The 21,125-nt window shown below is 44.3% G+C and overlaps 1 protein-coding gene across 6 annotated transcripts in view; it reads left to right on the top strand.

The window, feature by feature from the left end:
* Nucleotides 1–21,125, top strand: part of LOC128892114 (stress-activated protein kinase JNK) — a 123,564-nt gene that overhangs the window by 64,214 nt on the left and 38,225 nt on the right. For 3 of the 6 annotated variants that reach the window (XM_054152243.1, XM_054152240.1, XM_054152241.1), the window contains 2 exons: nucleotides 4,919–4,982; nucleotides 18,553–18,587. The gene's annotated coding sequence lies outside the window, so the exon portion shown is untranslated. The remainder of the gene's footprint in view (nucleotides 1–4,918; nucleotides 4,983–18,552; nucleotides 18,588–21,125) is intronic. The other 3 variants (XM_054152242.1, XM_054152244.1, XM_054152245.1) reach the window with 1 other exon arrangement.

Here is a 21,125-nt window from a genome sequence, read left to right as displayed (position 1 = left end):
TCTCTCTCTCTCTCTCTCTCTCTCTCTCTCTCTCTCTCTCTCTCTCTAGATGCACCCAGTCGCCATCTTTTTCTCGTTAACTCTTAACGACGCGACATTTATTTTTCGCGATAGAATCCGGGGGATAGAGAAACGTCTTAAATTTCTTTCCCACCTTCCTACCGGTTCGCTCTCCCCTGTTTCTCCATCCGTTTCCATATTTCCGGCGACGCATTCCGCCCCGTTTCGCCGCGAGCGGTTCGTCTGTTAGCTTGAGAAATTCCGAGGACGTCTCAGTTCTCAACTGGATTGCTTGCCTGTACATAATCTCGTATAGGCTCTATTCTTCCTGTATTACTTCCACTACTTTCTTTTGCATTTTGGAAGTTTTCGGTTAGAGCTACTGGAAATTAATTCTATACTCTGAGTTGAAAACTAATGTATTTGTTCAGTGAATTAGACATTATACTATGTCCTTATTCTGGGAATAAGGACTGAAGAAAATGCCGAAACTTAGGTCAATATTAGAATTACATAAACATTGAAGTGTCCGAATTTCTAAACCTTTTCTATATCATAGATAGAGGGAATTAACCAGTATTTTCAACCTAAACATATATTGGTAGTAGCTCCAACTAGAAAACTCTAAATTTAACGTCGCAGAGACAGATTCGAGCTTTCGATTGTGTATACCATTACGTCAATGGTAAACAATCCGGTTCGGACAATATTGAGTTGGACTAAAATGCTACAGACTTGTTCTGCAATCCGATACATCGAGAAACACCGGACGTTAAGCGATTCGTTTCGCAAACAACGCGCTGGCTTGCCGTCTCGTTCGAGATACGCTTTGGTAGCTTACGTAACGGTGAGAATTTGAAAATCGAGAGAAAAATAAAGAGAAAAACGATGTACGATTCCGACGTTTTTAGCACGTGTTCATTTTCTGGAAAATAAAATCCATTTTTATTTAATTTCTGATTGTACGTATAGAGAATTTTGTTTTCAATAGTTTACTCGACCATGTGTTTACACTATTGTTGTTTGACAAATTATTTGATCTCACCATTTGTTTCGTCTTCTTGAGTTTAAACTTATCGAAACAAATTTGTTATTCAATAACCTTCGACTCGATCGTAATGGTCGCAGAAGTCAAATTAAATCACGAATTGAACCAGGTACTCATGTGTATTTGGGATAAACATAGATAAAAGCTTTCGTCGGAAGGTTTTTCTCGCCACTCGCGACAATTTTCCGATTCTATTGGATTCGCGATCGATGTTACGATTATGCGAAGCAATAAGCACACCCTCAAATCGCGCCGATGGAAATAGAATTGGCGACGACTATGTATTTCCGCGCATCATTGTCGTTGCCGTTACGTAATCAATGTCGGTCCACGATACAACTTCCATCTTGAAAAATCGATACTTGGGTGGACTCATCATCGTTTTACCTAAACTTTGCTGATAACAGAACCATAACCATCCTCGTCTCGATGCTCGATGCCATCTGCTCGATTCGATCGACCTATGATAACAATTAGATTATATTAAATATTAAATGTTAGATTTAACAATTCTAACATCTACGTATCTATTAGAGCGAATCAAATGTTCGCGCGTTTTTTACGTTGTTTCAGTTTGTGCAATTTTTTGAAATCATTTTTAGCTTTGGAAAAGCTACAAAATGATACGCAACACTTGCATATAAAGTAATGTTAACGACTTCAAAAAATTCCACAAACTGAAGCAACGTAAAAAAACGCACGAACTTTCGGTTCATCCTATAATATCGTGTTCTTGAAATTGAACTTATCGGTGTAATTGCTTTCCGAATTTTGAATAACGGTCACCAATCGTCGAGTAATTTTAAAAGGAGACTCGGGATATACATTTTGGTAGTTCCGGTACCATATTCGATGCGCCAACTCTAACAATAAACAAAATTCGGGTACATTTATAACAATTCTAAATAATTGGAAATTTTGTACATTTTCCAAGACTTCCCCACACCTGAGTGGGGATCGGAATCGAAAGGTGATCGTCATTGTTATTAGTACTGTTATCGTCAGCCACGGGAGTATTCGATGTCGGATTCGTGTCGACGACGGATCTATCGAGAAACCGGGCTTGAAAAATCACGGAAGACGTTAGGCGAGCATCGACGGCTGGCTGGCAAACGTAGCGGTCCAAGGGGATGGCATTTAGGGTGGCGTCGCGGCGCCATGCGAACCGAGAATGTCCCGCTCGCCCTTCTTCCGCGTCTAGTTGACGGTGCGAAAGATTTTCATTGAGCGTCGCCGTCGACGTCGGCAAAGGTCGTCTCGGTATAAATAACTCTGGCGCCGTTGTTGGCTCGCTCTCGATTCTCCGCTTCTTCGGTCAATTCCTTTGCCGTTTACACGCGTTTACAGCGCGTTTTAGATCGTCGCGAAACACGGAAGGACGTGCGCGAAAATGAACTCGAACATTGTCTAAGATCGACGGGGAACTGTGATCCTATCCACGGTAAAATGAAACCGAACCTTGAAAAAAGGGGATCCACGAGCAATGCAGGATATATATTTCTTTTACTGGAGCTTTGTTGTATAACGAACAGAATAATTTGAAGATTTGGATCAATAATAATAAAATGCCACCTTTAATTGATGTTATTTCTAAATACGAAAAGACACTACTGAGATATGAAAAACGTTGTTAAACATAGTTAAAAATTCCGGAAAGTTTCTCCTTAATCAGAAAAAATACTTCTGCGTGCTCTGATCCTCCTCCACCCAGGTCGAACCGTAATTTCTAGCGGCGCGAAGATAATCGAACGGTCTTCGAGGGAAACTTAAAATTGGCGAGGGTTGCTTGAGTTACGGTTCCCAGGAAGAGCTTTCTCGAACGAGTTCGATCTCCAGACGAAAACAAATCGGCCGCGCCGAGTGAGGGAGTTTCCAACGAGGCTCGAGTCGATGGTAATGCGAAAAGTTCGGACGGTCGGTTTTTCGCGCACTCTGATTTTCCTCTCGCGGGAAAAATGGTCCGACGGAGTCGAGTCTCGACGAGGAACGAATCGAAGCTCTGCTTTACCCCGTTCCGGAGAGGTATTGTAGCCGCACGTGATTATCGGAGAACCGAAAGCGTACGCTTGGGAGAAACATTAAGGAGGACGATTCTTTCTTCGGGACTTGCTGTCTCCCGGGTCGTGGACCAAACGCGCTTGATTTCCTCGATACCTTGTTAGCTGGGATTTCCGGGGGTGGCAGTTTGCCTCGTCTCTTTATTTCGTTTCAATGACTCGCGAACGCTCGTCCAACTGTGCTTTAAAAATTCAAACCTAATCCTTCGTGCTTCGTGGATTTTTGTAGGGTTGATAATTGAAAATCTTTGTCCTGCTGCAAAGTTTATAAGTAGACTGAAGATATTTATATAAATTCATTTTCTAAACCTCATAAAATAATCAACAGGTACCAATAGTATGGTTTTTCCTTACTGCCTTGCAAAATTCATAAACTTGTATTACATTCGCTAATCCACCCTTTAGATATTTCATCCCCTATTTTGAAGCATCCTGTACGAGCCGTGAAAACGAGGGAGTCACGAAAGTTTCGGTCTCCCAATTTGAAACGTTTCTCATCGGTCGCGAGTTGTAAGACAGCTTGGCACCCCGTCGGTCGGTTATTTAGTAGGAAGAAGAACGGGAAGAGGAGGAGCCGCGATTCTGGCTTTTCCGTTTTCAATTCGGTCCGGGGGTTTGAAGTTAGGATAAAAAGGGAGCACCGGAGAACGGTGGAATTTCATTGAAAAGTTCGCCACGAATTAGTCGCGAGACTGAATAACACCACTTGGAAGTTTGAACCGGGTGTGCCGTTGTTGGCGGACATGGCTGCTCGACTGCTATATAACCGCATACCTCGTTTTCAGATTTGCAAGTTGCCACCGCGAGTCTCTAATGGCGGGGCTAACTTCAAGGAGGTAGTATTTTTTTGGGGGTCAGTATCGAGGCAATTTTGCGGGCAAAGTACTCAACATAATCGTTTGAAATTTGGTACGTTTGTTTATGCTTGCGTGTGCAAGATTCTTTTAACCCTCTAATATATCGAGGTTCAAATGGTATTATTTTACCAAATAATTTTAGCTTTTTTCACAAGATGACGTATTCGTCTTAATTATATAATGTCTCCGATAACCAATGACAAAATCGACGACGGTTAGCAGCACTATCAACTTAAAATATCGAAGTAAATGCCTTTCAAGTTGTCTGCGAAAAAAAATTGGCCCATGAAGGGTTAAATTTACAATTGCCTGATGGAAACTATCAATGAGTGAGCATTGATTTTGTTCTGCTAACTATAAACATGGTTGCAGGGTGGACTAGAGTGGATAGTATTAAAAGAAATTTGTTTAGATCTAATTTCTTATATCAAAAATATTCTAGTTCGCATTCTAATGTTGGCCTCCTTCGTTATCCTACCCCGAAGAGGCGAAGACTGGATCGATTAAAATTTGACACGGTTGAATCGATTGTTCGAACATCCTTGAACTTTTTAAATTTAATATTCCTCTAAAATCGCTCACGTATAGCAATTTAATCCACTTAAATAATCACCACACCACCCTCGGAATGCAAAACTGTATCGATCGCACGCGTAGGTCGGAAAAGGCCATTAGCGAATTGTCTCTCGTTCGAAAGACCTCTTTATTCGCTACAGTGTAAAATATGAACCTCATTTTGTAGTCACGTTCCGATTATGATAGTTAGCCTTTACCATGCGTAGAGCTTAAAACTGACCACACAAGTAATCGAAGAGAAATTCTGAACAGACAAAAAGCATAGAAAGATAACAGCGACGTTATAATCACCTATACTACACACTTTCTGGCAAAACAGAATAATTGCCACATCGCCGTCGCGTTTTCGGAAACTAACGACAAGTTCTCCTTTGTTACAGAAGGCTTTGAAGGAACAGTACAGTGGTCGTCGTCGACGCTGTCGCCATCGACGTCGTTGCAGGGGTAAGCAAATAAACGATGTTTAGTTTACTCACGATAAATAGCCGCGACGCGTCCTCAAACTGAAAAGCGGATTCGAGGCTTTGAGAGGAACTCGCGATTTCTATAGATTTCCGCTGTTTCGGTAACGGAGGGGTTGTATTTAATCCTTTTCAATTATTAACGAGTCCAACGTCCAACATGGGGAATAGCCATAATTTAAATGGGACACACTATTGTGTATTTTATACGATGCAAATCTCAGAAATTTATGCTGGACTCTCTCCAACGTTACTTCACAGAATATATAGAAATCGAGAGAATGGTATTGCAAAGGAGTTCTCCCAACGTTTCGTACAGTAGTTCAACGTTCTAGCTATTATCTGTTTAGAATGTAGGCTAGCATTAACCTGTGCATATTATTAAATTCTGTTTCCCCGAATTGAGCATAGGAAATAGACACCACAATGATTAAATTTCAGGATGTAGACATTGCATTTAAAAATCACAATTAATAAATATGAATTCTGTTTCCCCAAATCGAGCATAGGAAATACACCACAATGAATAAATTTCAGGAGGTAAACATTGAATTTAAAAATTCTATAGACTCTCTTGCATCCGCATGAAGAGTGTTCTATAAAGTGTACACTTTTTTTTTACAATGCCCTCAATATTTTTACCTAGTGTAGCCAGATTTTGATTAGGTTCGAAAGGTAGTCACAGTTCACCTAAAAATGTTTGCAAGCCAGGAACCCACGAAACGAAGAAACAAAGGGGGATCGCCGTTTAAAGATTTTGGCAACGGTCTGGAATCCATCGTGTCGAGCGGCTAATCGAGCCCGAGGCCAAACAGCCTAATGAACCGGCCGTGCGCGTGATCCGATTGTCGAATCGATCCTTCGTCGAACATCCCTCCCGGAAAATCGTCGATGTGTTTGGGAAACGTCGAAGCCAGGATTAATTCCGCTCCCTCCTCGTCGCGACTCTCGAGTGCGAGTGAAATTTTGCGAAATCGCGACATCAAAGGGATCGTCTCTTGGAAAATACGCACACAAAAAAATACCTTTTGGGAGCGTAGGTCGAGACGCGACACGGAGAAAATCGATAACATTTCCGCCGCGCTGTCGACGGCGCGCAGCTATCTGAAATTCCCATCGAAATTACCGCCTACGCTCGCGCAACACGGGTAAACGAACTAAAGAAGAAACGATGTTACAATAACGTTTGGTAATTTAGCAATGGAATCTCTATACGACGATTTAGTACGACAGTTAAGTAGTGGGTCACGCGGAAACGTATGATTCTCGAGTGTTTTTATTGTCCTGGTCGCCGCAGAGCTCGACAGAATGCGAAATTATGAGTTCGCGTGTTCTTGGAGGGTGGCGATACGCGGACGAAGTAGGGTATCGGCACGATCGAGACCGCGGTTAGGCTCGCGAGATCGTCGCGATATCAAAACCATCGAGTGGATAAACCGTGGCAAGATTATCTCCGGGGATTATTATTATTGTTCGTCAGAAATGGCGTTGTCCTTAGTATATCGATTATTTATTTCGATAAAACGAGAAGAAGCCTTCGGGTAGTTGTTTCGTGGATTTATTTAATTGGAGGATTTTAAAAGCGACTCAGATTTGTAACCCTTTCAGTGCTGAATACTCCTAATTACTTTATTAAGAACATATCTCACCTTGAACATTGACGAACTGGAACATTGGATCTCGATGAAAACGTAACAAAAAAAAATATACAAAACAGTGGTAATTGCGTCGCAAACATGAGATTGAGAGTCCAGCACGCATGTACACGTGTCCGTGGCACTGAAAGGGTTGAAATCTGGCCTGGAAGCTTCTAATTAACGTTAGCTAACGATCGATACCGGCGAACGAAGAGACAATACCATGGAGAGTTAATCCGTGACGGTTAACGCGAGTGCACGATTCGGGATAATGCGCTCGCCCGTTTCCCACGTTATCCTCCCTAAACCCGACCAGTTCCGAAAACCGAAAGGGATGGGAGCGGTATCTGCTCGCGAGTAATGGTTTTTGGCGAGTCGTAATCGTGAACGATAATACTCCAGAGGATCGCAGCTGCGAAGCGAATTGGCACGCGTGCACTTGTCGCCGACGCTGCCAACATTCGAATGGGTTGCGTTCTCTCCTGGGCGCATTTCGTCAAATGGAACCAGCCCTCCTCGTCCCCTATCCATCGACCCTCTTTACACATCCTCGAACGAAACTTACATCGTCACACCTGTAGGGAATCGCGAAAACGACGGTGTTCCAAACAGGAGTCGATTCGTGACATGAATCGATAGACCGGCGATGTGGTCGCCGAACCAGAGAAAGATAGACGCGGAATTCTTAGGGTAGTTGTTTCCAAACTTTTCGAAAAGGCGTCCCTCCTTAGCGGAAAGTAAAGTTTCCAGAGCTGGTATTTACGAGCATCTCAAAGTGTATCGTGTTTCTTTTAGTCAGTTCCGAATTAATGGGAGAAATAGATTTTGGACTATACTTCTTTTTCAGCGATATGGATCAATTTTTTTCTGAAGAAAGGAATATATTTAATTTATCGAAACTTTTGATTAAAATAGAGCAATCCCTTTTCTTCTTCATAGCCTTCGTTTCGAGCTTGCAACTTTTCTTTTCGGGCTCTTTGAGCCTAAATCTAATTCCCCCTTAAGTTATTCGTATAGATTCCCATGTTAGAGGAAAAGTCTGATCGTTTAACTTTCGAACTATTTGTATTGCTAGAATCTTCGTATCGCCTTCGATCAAACATTCCTCCTCGCGGAAGTAGCTTTCCCCGAGGTTTTCCTTCGGGGTAAAACGTGTTTTTCAAGGGCGAGATTAAAGATGCCCGAGCAAAATGGACCTCTTCTGGAATGGCTTCTCGTAATACTTTTCCGTGAACGACGACGACGTCTTCTATCGCTACCGCCAAAATGGTGGAAGGGGTCGGGATCGTGCAAGAACCACGGAGAACCCTCCGGTCAAGATCCCTCCGTAGCGCCATAATCCTCAACTACGATAGACGTCCGTAAATCGCTGACCTTTTTCAGATATCGCCTAGGTCTTTCTCGCTCGCATCCCTCAGAATCTCTAGCGAATTTCCGGAAGAATATCCCGCCCATTCGCTCTCCGAGGTTATCGCGTATCGACCTTCGAAGTTGAAACTACAGTAGTGCTTTTGAATAAATTTGCGTTAGGAATACTCGAAGTAAATACTTGAAATCACCCCTACCGCTGTTCGTGTTGTTTCGGTTGATGCATTTTGACTTAGAAGGGGACATCACAGGGGGTCGTAGATTTACGTGACGATTTATACGTTTATTCCATAGGTTACAAACATGATATTGGCTTGTCCAGAAAGTTCGTGCCGATTTTTAAGAAAAATTCAAAGGCACATTTGTATTTTGATACAATTGTAATTGTAAATATACGCATGCGTATATAATCGAAAATTGTCTATCGTTTAAATTAAACAAATTTCTTCAATAGACATAGAGGGTACGAATACTTATGGGACTGACTGTATACTTCATTCACTTTCACTAAACTACTTGCAATTCTGTATATATTCTGTAATTTGTAGGATATACCAGAGCCTAAGCGGTTAACGTCCAAGTCATGTAAATCCACGAGCCCATAAATGTAATGTCTCCTTGTCAACTCCCCATTCGCTGTCCTCTTCGAGCAACGTCCTCAGCCCATCGAGTTCGACCAGTTCCCAGGACAGAGATTCCCTACCAACGTCTCGTATATCGATGATCAACAGTCCTGATTCGTTTCCAACGAGGCAGAACTTGAAATATATCCGAGTGCAGCGATTCTGTTCGCCGTCGGAGCCTGGGAGAAACGATTTGCGCGACGCGGCGTGGTACGCAGAAAATGTACGCGCGATAACGCGCCGGTCGATTCGACGCGACTCGATCCCTGGCAGCTTCTCGCCGCTCGACCCGTCTCCGCTCGCACGGTTCGTCGACTTTCACGTCCGATCACTCTCTTTGCTTCTCTCCGCGCTAGCGAATCAATACCCATCCACGGTTACCACCCTCCTTCGGCTTTTTCTCCTCTCCGCTCGGCGTGAACTTGGCGACGCACGACCCTGCACGTCTGCCGACCGTTCGCCGTCCGATAACTCGCTCGCGCTTTCCCGAGCGGGCCCTCCACGTGCCACGATCACTGGCGCCAGTTTTCGCGAGACCTTGCGACGACACTTTACGTTTCGATGGGGATTACCGGGGATGACGATAGTAACGACTGTTTACGATGGCGACGAGCGTGACCATCGTGAGCGTATGCGATGGTAACGATAACTATAAGTAAACCTGGGTTAGGTCTGAATCGTAACTATAATAACGACTATGGTGACTTCAAGTATGAATTTTGAATTTAATAACGTGCAACGATAACGCTAACCATGGCAATTGCGACGACTGTACATAAAGGACATTTGCACTCCCACAGGCATGAACACCCTTCATATGTTTCCAGGAACTTTACCACAAGTTCCGAGAACAAAATTGGCGCCAGAAGGCGCTCCTCTTCGTATCGATGGCGCGATGATTAGAGTCTCCAGTGAAGTATTCGTTCCGACGAATAAATCAGCAATTTTTAATTGTTATTCGAAAGAAAGCAGGCCTCAGCTATGCCCCCGCGTGCTCGGCCGTCCACGATTTATCACGCTCGCGATAAAACTCGTTCCAGTCGTCCGTCGGTCGACCTATTTGACATGTCGCGTATTCCTTTATTTTACGACGGGCTCTTTGAGCCCGATAAATCCGTTTTACGAACGCGCCAGATATCCCACGGAACAGGAAATCTCAGGTTCCGGACGGCATGTTGTCGTGCATATTTATACGGCGATTCAGGGTGACAAATTACATGGGATTCCGTGGCAGTCGAAGGCGAAATAGTTTCCTCGGGCGCGAATAAAACTCTTCGCCCCTCGTGGCGTCCTCGAGGATGGTGTTTTTTCTTTTTTTTTTTTTCTTTTTTAGGATTTATAGCGTACTCGTCGAAGAGCTCGAGCGTCCTCCGTCTTATAAATTAGATGCTTCTGGCGTGAGCTCGCAGGCACGACGGGATCTCGTCGACGTCGCGACGGTAAGCGCCCGTGAATAATCGAGCGCGTCTCGCATTAGTCGCGGCCGCCCTTATCTGCCTCCCGTTTATAGGGTACGGCTCACTCGTGTCCTTGCTATCCCGCCCCTGAAAATGTTACCTCTGTTTTTCGTCCTGGGAAATTGATGGCGGCAGGCTATCCCGACCCAGTGTTTCTCAAACTTCCCTGACCGTCGCCACGCTTTCTCAAGCTGTATTGCACGAACAAGGACAACACGGAATAACATAAGTACTGTTTCGGGGAAGAATTTAGTATAATATAAAATTCTATAGTATAATCATGAAGATTATACTGTGATCAATCAGACTCACTAGCTAACTTCTCACGCCCCCACAGTACAGTATTACGAAATAGGAATAAGTAATAATTCCGAACGAAAAGTAATATATAAATAAATTGTCGTTTCCGTTGTTCTTCTTCTCGCGTCTCGTGTGAAGCAAAGTATCGACACCGACTTCCAAAGCTACAGACATTCGTAGACGTGTTCTAATACAATGAGACTGGAAGATGCCTGTCTTGATGCGCGCAACGTGAGAAACAATTTAGAGAAGAAAATAGGAAGTATCTGTCTTTGACGTTAACACGTGAAAAGAATGATGAGAGTATCCGAGGGGATCTTTGATTTCTCTCGCGGTGCACGGACCGTCGCGTCGATTTTTCAGAAAAGACAACAACCAGCGTGAAGAGGCCACCGTGCACGTATCCCAACCAAACACGAGCTTCTCGCTCTTTTGTTGCGCCCCGAATCCCAGGATATCTTCTAAATAGGAACAAAGTAGTCGGAGCAGCCTCGAAACTAGCGACACCGGTTACGTGATCCGCGTACCAGTCGACTTTCGTGTTCTTCTTATGCAATTTTCCCGCGTTTCTTTTTCTCTTGACAATTTCCTGATCTAGCCAGTTAGGTGTAGTCTCGGTCTCTGTCTCTAAGCCTGTATTCTGCTATTACAGCATCTTAATCCAGTCAGTTGAAACTAATCCTCTGTGTCCATCTGTAACACTTTTCTGTAATAGTACAATCTCCCAATCCAGTCAGTTGCTCGTAGACTCAATCTCTGTCTACAAGACCTTACTCTACCGTTACAACGTCCCAATCTAACAAATCGCAGAAATCTTCCAATTTATGTTCCCCGCGTTCTCAACTAAAATTCTTCCCAACTTTGCAACCCAAATATGTAAATTCGTGCATTCGTCAGCCCCTTCTCTCCTTTTCTCGCGCACAGCGCCGTTTTATCCGTGGAAAGCAACGATTTCTCGATGGAATCCTAATCGAAACGTTGCGCGCGCTGCAAGTTGTTTCCTTTACGTTTCATCTTTCGTTCGTACCATTTGCGGGGGTCTCTCTCCGAGGCAAAGTAAATTCGATCAGCGAGATTTCGATTCGAACGGCGTTCGCACGCCAAGTTGCTCGCATTCGATGCAAATACAGGCGTAGCTGTAGAGTAACTTCTTGCGTTCTCGCGTCTCGGGGAGATCCTCGAGTGGAACGCTCGCCGATTAATCCGCTTTTACGTTCAGCATAAAGATGCATAAGCCGGCTTTACGATCGGCCAAATTCGCCAGGGTACTCCAGACTTCCGTAAATGCTCCTGGTTCTCCCTCTCTACCAATCCTCGTCTTCGTTGGTTACTTTCGGAACGACACGGTCCGAGACTGTATTTTGTTTTTGTTTCGTCGAGTGCTTAGTCAGCGGATCATGACAAAAATTAACGGAACCTTCAGGAGCTCACTCTCCTACGCTGGAGTATGGCTTAGTGGAGTAGAGTATTTCCTTTTATTACGAATTTCAAGTACGCTCAAACTATCAGTGTATCACTCGACCTCTGAAGTTAACACTTTCGGACCTGAATTATTCTTTTTTTCTCGTACTAATATAATTTAATTTTTAGGGTTCCTAATAAAAAATCCTAATAGTGTAGTTTTCGAGGAAAATTGATCTCTCTTCGTGTCCACAAATAAGGACGTTCGCCCTAAACGATAGTATCGGTAATTTTAAAATTTTGTGTCCTCGGTTGTCAACGCCAGGTCTGAAAGATTAATCGCAACGCTTGAAAATGTCACGACACGGCTTACACCTGCCAGCCTCGACCAGTATAACCCGACAAGTGTACAGTTTCAGTTGAAAGAATATGGGCGTCCTTAAACCTTCAAAACACTTGAAAGTTCCTTAATAACTCTAGTTCCGAGAATATTAACCTTCACGGTGTCTCGGCTCTCGCGCCAAGTTTCGGTACCCCAGGCATTAGTTCCACTATTTTTCCTTCCCCGACGGGACTGTTAGGCTTTTTCACGTGCAACAGAGATAAGGGCGAAGGAGGCTGAAAAGAAGTGCTCGGGGGAGCGTGGCGACGCGAGTCGGCTAAACGGTTCGTCGTAGGAAACTCGCGCTTCCGGTTATTGACCAGCGCTGCCTGCGGCGCAAGCCGAGTTTACGATATTCGAGGTAATATCGAAGAAGCGGCGCAGGACACGAGGGGAAACTACAAAGAGGGTGTAGCACGGGGAGAATGAAACGCGCGGGAGCGTTAAGAAGTGGGCACGAACCCTCTCGAGAATTATAAGACACGAGGTAGTGTTAGCGCGACGGAATACACACTTATTTGCATTCTCATTTGTATGCCTGTGCAGCGGTTTGACGAGGTGCTATGATTTATGGAAAGTCTCGGGGAACGGTGTAATAACCTCTTAGCGGATGCCATCTCGTCGACCGGCGTTATTAGTTGGTAAACTATGCGTTATTCCGCTCGGTTGGATCGCCTATGCCTCTCCGCGCCGTTCCCATCTCTCGCCGCTATCTCCGTATTGGCAATTATTTTTATCCCGTTCGGATAGTGCCATGGTATCGTCGTGATTATCGCGATGCTTTATCGCGCGACCGGTTTGCGCGACGGAGAATCGGAGCAGGATGATCCACGAGTAAATATCGTTACCCTTATAGGGTTTTGTTATGGATGCATTCGGTATTTGGAAGAAGTTTGACAAATTTCATCCAATAAATCGTGGAGAGAAATTGATTCTACGCGAAAGAGTTAACCCTTTGCACTTGGATGTCTCCTATGAGGGGGGATATTGAATATATTAAAAACAAAATTCTCAAGCCTCTTTTGAAACATCCTTTATGTTTGCAGTAGAGTTTCAACGCTCCAAGAAAGCTATAAGAATTTATAATCAAATCTAATAATATCAAAAAAGACACGTTTCCAAAGTTAGACTATTTAATGTAATGCATTCCTGTTCGCACATTTTGCAACGGGATATCGCAGAGTGAAATCTCGTGCAAAAAATAAACTTTTTCTCGTCTTTTCCAGAGTTTCCTAACTCATTCAAATCCCTTGTATAGTTTATAACGAATAATAATAAGAATAATAATAGAAGTAAACTTTTCCGGAGATTCCTGACGTATGGAACGCCCGTTCGGGATTACGAAAAATTGCAAGGTGGGTCGGATTTTGAAAGGCACGGGTCGTCCTGCGAGTCCTCGCCCCAGCAGGTTAATATGGCGGGTCGAGGTTGTCGCACCCCCGGGACAGCCGCCCTCGAAGGGTAGGATTTACTTGCGCGTTGTCAGTGTTCTCGTTAGGGTTCCCTGCGTTTACCGCGACAACACAGCTCTGAATACCATGCGCGAGCCTTGCTCGTTGCCTATTTTCCGCGACGTTATCGCTCGCGAAATTTGCAGCCCGACCAACGCGAAACGCGGGGGAAATTTCCAGCCAGACTCGAAACTTCCCCCTCGTTTCGGGGATTGTCGCGAAAAACGAATTTTGGTCGTACGCGCGGCCACGTCGCAACGAGTTTGTGTCGTGACGCTGAAACTTAATTACGCGATTACCTTTGTTACTGCGCTATGGCTCGCGAGCCACGGGGGCGTTCAAGGGGTTGGTACTTTTGGAAAAAAAAATAGAAACATTGTAACGAGAGTTTGCACTGTTAATAATAACGTGGAAAAGGTTCCATTTGTACTTTTGAAATAGTAAATACGCTCCGTAGACGTTAGTCGTATTTTAACACGTTGATCGCCACCTCATCCATGTATGGGTGACTGGATTTTTCACTAAGGAGTTAAATAAGTTACTTCTAAAGATGAGATGCTAAAGAAAATAAATCTACACAGGATTCATGAATTTGGCAAAATTACAAAAATAAGTACTAGCTTCAATTCAACAAAAATAATTTTCAATGATATAAAAACAAAGACACTCCTTCTTGGAGCGTTGACACTACTGCAAACATAAAGGATGTTTCTTCTTTGGTTTTTTAAATATCGCGTTTACTCTTTTCAAGGTTGGAATTTTCATACGAATTAATCTTTCCCCTTTTCTTCTAGTAAAAATGGTAGTCACGCTCGTATGAATAAATTCTTGATCCCTCAGCATTGTAATAGTCAACTCCTCTGTATTTATAATAATAAGGAAAGTAAAGCTCTAAAAATGTGTGTAAAACTAAAGTTTATCTGTTTCGTACATCTTCATGGAAGAACACACAATAATGGAGATGCTCGGTCAAGTTTTCAGTCTGCGCGCCGGTGGCGCGTACGCGTCGGGCATGCGCGGACGAAGATAAACCCAAAATTTGCGAGGATATCGAATAACCCATTACCCGCCTACTGGATTTTCTCTACCCTCGCCAGTTTCCGACCTCGTATCGATTTTACGTTTACGTAGGCAATTTTGCGGTTCGTTAAGACCCCGCTCGAGCGAACGCTATTTTCGTTCGCGTCGAGCTGTCGCCGCGCCCTATTCCTGTTTATTTCCCCTAAGTTGATGTAAACTACGTTGTTGTTGTTGTTGTTGTTGTTGTTGTTTGTTTTTTCGATTCGTTAAGGGTAATATCTTAGTCAACGAAGCTTGTCATTCCAACATTTAACCGTTTCAAGTGGAACCTTTGAGCTGCTAACTGCTTTCTGGTCTGGTTTTATTCGATCTATTTAAACTTTATCCTTAGGGTAGATCTAGGATAACTTAGGATAGAGTTGATGCAAAAGTTCGTTCCTTTCTTTGCGTTTGTTGAACGCAATGTTCTTTCTGTTGACTAATGCATATCGCTTCCGGTCGATTGCTGGCTCTAATTCTCTTGATCGAGAACGCTATTTTTCCGAATGTACGATTAGGTTTTCACATGATAGGTCATAAGAAACAATTCCTTTGCAATCTCATCAAACGCAGAGTTTAGCCTTATTCGAATGTAAACTGGCTTTCATGCTGGTTGAAGGGGGTTCTTCGCGGCTGCCATGATTTTTCACGCTAAATACTATTATACACAGCCCATTTTTCAATATTTTCTAACTATCTCGGATCGAGCTATACTGCTTCTCGTATTAACGACACAGTGGCAACCATAAACATAGTCTTAGGAACGAAATTCATACAAGATCACTTTAATTACATCTAGTTCTGATTATTTTCAAATATCCCATAGAACAATCCTTCATGGATCTATATTTAAAGAAAAAAAAAAGGAAAAAAAAGAAAAGAAACACATCTAAAAGAATCCCTGCAAACTAATCCCCTAGAATACTCTTTTAAGGGAAATATGGATTGCGAATAAGTAGGACACGAAACATGAACGAACATGTATACGATGCTCCCACAGAAAAAATTCTTTATGAATCAAAAGGAAAAAAAACCAGAAGAATGCCCGAGAATCGACCGCCCAGACAGGTATTCCCCCTTAATACGGCGCTGCGAGTAAGTAGAATGCGGCGGCCGCCTATAGACCGTCTGACCCAGTACGCATCCGCGGGTCTTTTCTCCTGCGGCAGAATAGAGTCCACTTCCACTCCGTAACATATCGATAAACGGCGTCCAGATGAGCACACGCTGTCCTCCTCCGTCATTTTTCTCCCGCGCGGGCAAATCGTGCGGTGCTTTGGCGACGCGGAACGTCGCGAGACGCACGCCCGAGGAGGAAGACGGGCGAAGGTCGGGAGAAGAATTTAATTTACGTATACGTCGCAACGACGCTGACGCGTGCACGTTGCTCGCCGTCTCTTCGGTGCATAAACACGCGTGCGCCCGTCTCGTTCGACCAGATAAACATCGTGCACGATCTGTCCCGCTTATAACGTCGTTACTTTAACCCCGCTGGAAATACTGTCGCTGACGTCGTTGATGTTACGCAATAAAAATGAACACAAGTGTTTCTCGATAGTTGAATTCCAAATTTATTCTATATAATATTAAGAGGTGATCGTGTTCATAGCTACCACGTCTCTTTTATACATACTACTTACAAACATCCATACGTTTTTCTGACTTTGAATATCTATTTAGTCGAACGAGATATTTGAGACTTCCATGACGCACTTCTCTATAAGTGATAATAAAAAAGTCCTTTGAGTAAAATACTCTGTCGTGTCGCCAGCCAGCCTTCGTCGAGGGTCAAATATGATTACTAATATTACCGAACGACCAATTTATTAGATAAAATGATGCCATTACTTACGCATGCTTTATTCCTACCCCTATCCCTACGATAATCCAAGCAGTGAAACGACTGTCGATTAACGGAGTCGCGCCGTCGAAATTGACGGTCAATTTGTTACGACGGTATCTACACAGCTTTTCCAGCAGGAGCAACGTTTTCATCGGGCTTCGTTATGTTTTCCAGCGGGCCGCGTTCAAATTAATTTTAACATCCATTGTAATGTAAATTCGCGCGAGCCGCTATTCACTCGCGACTTTCGCGTGTAATTTTTGCAGCGGCGGCACCACAAAAACAATAGTCGTCTGCTAATTGTTTCCCGCACGTTTCTAACGAGGATACTCGATCGCGCGCAGCCGCGAAACGTTCGTGCGCGACGCGCGCCCCTCGGGAGCGACGGATTAAATCCGATGCCGGGATTATTGGCAACCCTGTGCTCGCGTCCGTCCTGTTTCGGACAATTACCGTAAATCCGAGATTTGCAATTAAGCGAATCTCAGACACCACGGCCCTCGGAGGCAGCCGGGAAAGATGCCCGGGGACCACCGATTGAAACCAATGGCTCGACCAACTTCGATGGTTTCTCTAAACGGATTAAAAGCGTCGCGTGCGGGGGTTATACAGGGTAGTTCAACTTGCGCACCGTGATCAAATCATAAGCATCACGTTGATCACCAAGTCAGTCATGCGGTCTGTCCCATAAGTATTTGTACCCTCTATATCTATTGAAGAAATTTGTCTAATTTAAATGATAGGCTTCGTGTGCCCAAAATCAAATTTCCATTGCAAATATATACATGAATAATTTTCACACTAATTTAAATTAAACAAATGCCTTCAATAAATATAGAGGGTTACGAATACTTACGGGATCGACTAACGAACAGGCTAACGAACGCCGGACTCGTAGGGTGGATGAGCGCGTATGCGATTTTCGCGCGGTCGAGTTTCACCGCCGGATGTGGAAGCGCGACAACCGGGTTACCGTTTTCTCGTATCGCTATAAATAAGCAGGATCGATAGTCGCGGGAGAAGGACTCGACGGGCGCCGGGCACGGGTTGTCGGCAATAATTTTATGCAGACGGCGAAAGCGCCGATGCGAGGAGCCCACCCTTCTCGGGAGCAACCGATGTTCCTGTCAGTCGTTGCGGCTCCGTGCCGCGTTTCGTCGTCTGGAAAATTCGAATCCGTGTTCCAGCAAAGACGAGCGAGTCGATGGGAACGCGACTGCGGTTCCGCCGCGTGTTCCAATCTCCGTAAACAATGCCTGCGGTGGCTAGGTCCCTTTTTGTTCTCGTCGTTTCGATCCACCCTCCGTTTACAGTCGGAGCTCTGCGACGGGGAGGGATAGCCGAGCTTAATTTCACCTATCGACTCGCCGATACGGTTGACGAAAATGCCGAACAAAAAGGGATGGAACTTTTCCTTTTGATGTGGCTGACTCGAACAGGCATCCCATTCATCGTGACGTTGTTTTTTATATATACGTATCTATCGTTTATGGACGCACCACTTTATAGGACTATCTTGCAACTCAAAGGAAGATGCTTGATTATAAGTTGCAATTTATGGGAGAATTTATGTTGTTCCGAGAAATTTGGGTTGAGATACACGGGAGTGCTTCGAAGTATCTTTTATAATTCGTTGGTTCTTTAACGCAATAATATGGTAAAGCCAGAATATCAATTTTTATACTTAATAATTGCCAAGTATACTTGTTAGAAGTAACTTGGTAGAAGAACAACAATAAGTAGAATTTGTTTTCTACTGAACTTCGTACGTGCACCTAGATTGTAACGGCCATCAGGTTGAGACTTAGGTTATCAACCTGAAATATCAAAGTAAACGGCTTGCAAATAGTTTGCAGAAGACAAAAATTTGGTCCATAGAGGCTTAACATAACAAAATGACGACTAAATATTTTCGAATCGAACTACACGTACAAACGTTTGAACGTAAAGGCACCCGTGATAAATTCAAAAAACACCTATTAGCGTCGTTCCTGGGCAACTATGTACTCAATCTGACGCTTTTCTGTTTCAGGTGTGGCCATCACGACAGGAGCACGGAGAATTCTGGTGAGTCTACGCAGATTTTACCTCCCCGTTTCCGTAACGCGTTCTTACAAAAGATCGATTAAGTGGCCCGATGAATGGTGGCCGCGAGCGTTTCCCGTACAGGGGGGTGACACGCGCATGCTGCACAAAGGAGAGCGTGTGTTTCGAAGCGCGGGATGCCGGTAAATCCGTCGCAGGGGTGGGATATAATGTACGAGTAGCTGCCGGCGCGATTGTACATAAGCTGCTTCGGCGACATTGATTTTTATGCCACGAAAGTCCTTATCGATACAGAACCCCCCCCGCACAAAGCCGTCACGCGGAAAAAAGCGCTCGAGAAGACGGGAGCGCATTTTTCATCCCGCTAATGCGTTACTCGAGCCCCGTCGACGATGTCACAGGTTCTTTTTTTATTTAACAATCGTTTACATTTTGGACATCGAAAAGGAAGGTTCGATATTTATGCATGAAAAACTCAGAAAAGCATATAAAATTCGAGTGACTCGTACCAATTGGCCAATCGAACACAAAACGATAAGACTATCGAGATCCTAAAAATTCTTACCTACTCCAGCGCGCGTAGTCGACTCCTTCAGGGATCTTTTCCGTCTCGCGGAGCCATGCATCTGTTCCGGTTTGGATGTCTTCGAGTATCGCGACTATCCGCTGCAATCTCGAAGCGGTAAATTTATCGCGTCCGCGTCGCCGAAGATTGCGCGTACCGTTTTTCGACATCGACGCCCGCGCGTCGATTGCGAGCAAAGAGAGCGGAGGAACCGGCAAGGACAAAGAAGAAAAACGAGGAGGACGGCGAACAGGATACGTCATACATCACCCGGTAGATCGTTATTCGTCCCGTGCAACGTTAATACCCCGATAATTCATTCTAAATTCAGCAAATGAAGCGGCCGGACTTCTCGTCGGCGGTCCGTAAAGCATTCTGAGAAACGAGCCCCGGGGCTATGCTCGCTATTCGCTCTCGTCACTTTGAAGTGCCACCACCGCGAAATCATTGGCCAAAGAAGACACGGAACACGGTTGTGTTTCTCTTTCCATCGTCGTCTTCGCGTGCGACGCGCCGCGGAACGCGTCTTCGCTTCCTGGTTACGAACCTGGTTACGAGTGGGCATAGAAAAATTGTCTAATTTCTAATGTACGCCAAGTCTCGAAAAAAAAACAATGAAAAGCTCGTCGTCGCAGAACCTTGAACAGTTTGAGTAAATTACGCGGAGGGATGATGGCGCGCAGATTGTAAACCGCGACGCGACGTGGGCGCGAACGGTTAATGCCGGCGTATCGCGAGTAATTTGTTACCGGTCATGTTTTCGTAGATAACCCCCGCCGTCGACCGTTGGCGTCGGCCTCGGCGTCGTCGCGACGAACGATTTATGTAACGGATCTCCGTTGCCCCCATATCGCACCACCGACGCTTCCTGGCGGTGCCCGCGCCAGTTAGCGAAACCAGAATTAGCCTTCGACTTTTTTCGCTGGACTCCAGCCTCCTGACTCGGTTTCGCTCGCCTAAACGCGTTCATTCGAGGCTACCCTAGATCGGTGCTTCTTCGTGAAGGGATATCTTCTTTGGCACCCCTTGCAGCAGAATACAATTCTCATTTTTTAGATAGGTATAATATTGAGTTGTCCAGAAAGTTCGTTGCAATTTTTAAGAAAAATTCAAAGGGACATTTGAATGTTAACATCGAATTACATTGGTACCATTTTGTTCCACAACCTCCCCATCTTTTAAGGGATGTGTAGATGTTATTTGTTTTCAACCGTTCCGATGTATTCAGACTCGTACCACCTAACAAAAATCGACGTGGACTTTCTAGGCAACCCAATATTTAGTAGATATACGAGAGAACCTGAGAGGGTGTACCTCTCGAGATATGTTAACTAATCAATTTTGTAGACTGAGTCTTTGTTTCTAAACCCATTAAAGCGCTACCTTAATATTTAAAATCTTTCCTACGAGTATAAACGAATCCTGTATTCTGTCTCAAGGTATTCTAGTGTAGAGGCCTTTGTATAGTTTCAACGAAAAACTCAGCGCAGGTTTATTTATTTACATTTTCAAAAGATTCGTGAATTTAAAACCCACGATGGTTTTTTCTCGATCCACGTCATTGATCTTAACTCAGAGCGTCGTGTTTCGGTGGAGCCACGAAGAACCGGATGAAATCGCAATGCGACTGATTCGAGCACGCATCGTCGGGTTTATCGTCGTTCTCGAAACTCGATATTAAAGGAAAGTTCGTTGGGAGGGTCTACGAACGCGGCGGTTAATGAGCTCTAGTTAGTTCGACGGTGGTCTGATCGTAAAACTTCGGTGGTCTGCTATTCCAAAGAGACGAGTGCAGTTACATTGGGCTGCAGATTCGTCGTGCGTAACGTCGGCCGCGATTTTCCTCGCCATTGGGCAAAACTTTATACGATATATAGAGAATCGAAGGAATAAGGGTCAGAACAAACTCAAATTCTACGTAAACCAATGTAAACAACGTGCGGGAATGTAATTGGTAATAGTAGCGTTTCTTTTTTTACTCCGCGACATCCAAT

This window comes from Hylaeus anthracinus, unplaced genomic scaffold (genome assembly GCF_026225885.1).
Source record: "Hylaeus anthracinus isolate JK02 unplaced genomic scaffold, UHH_iyHylAnth1.0_haploid 12002, whole genome shotgun sequence".
NCBI lineage: Eukaryota > Metazoa > Arthropoda > Insecta > Hymenoptera > Colletidae > Hylaeus > Hylaeus anthracinus.
This window is presented reverse-complemented; position numbering and strand designations above follow the sequence as displayed.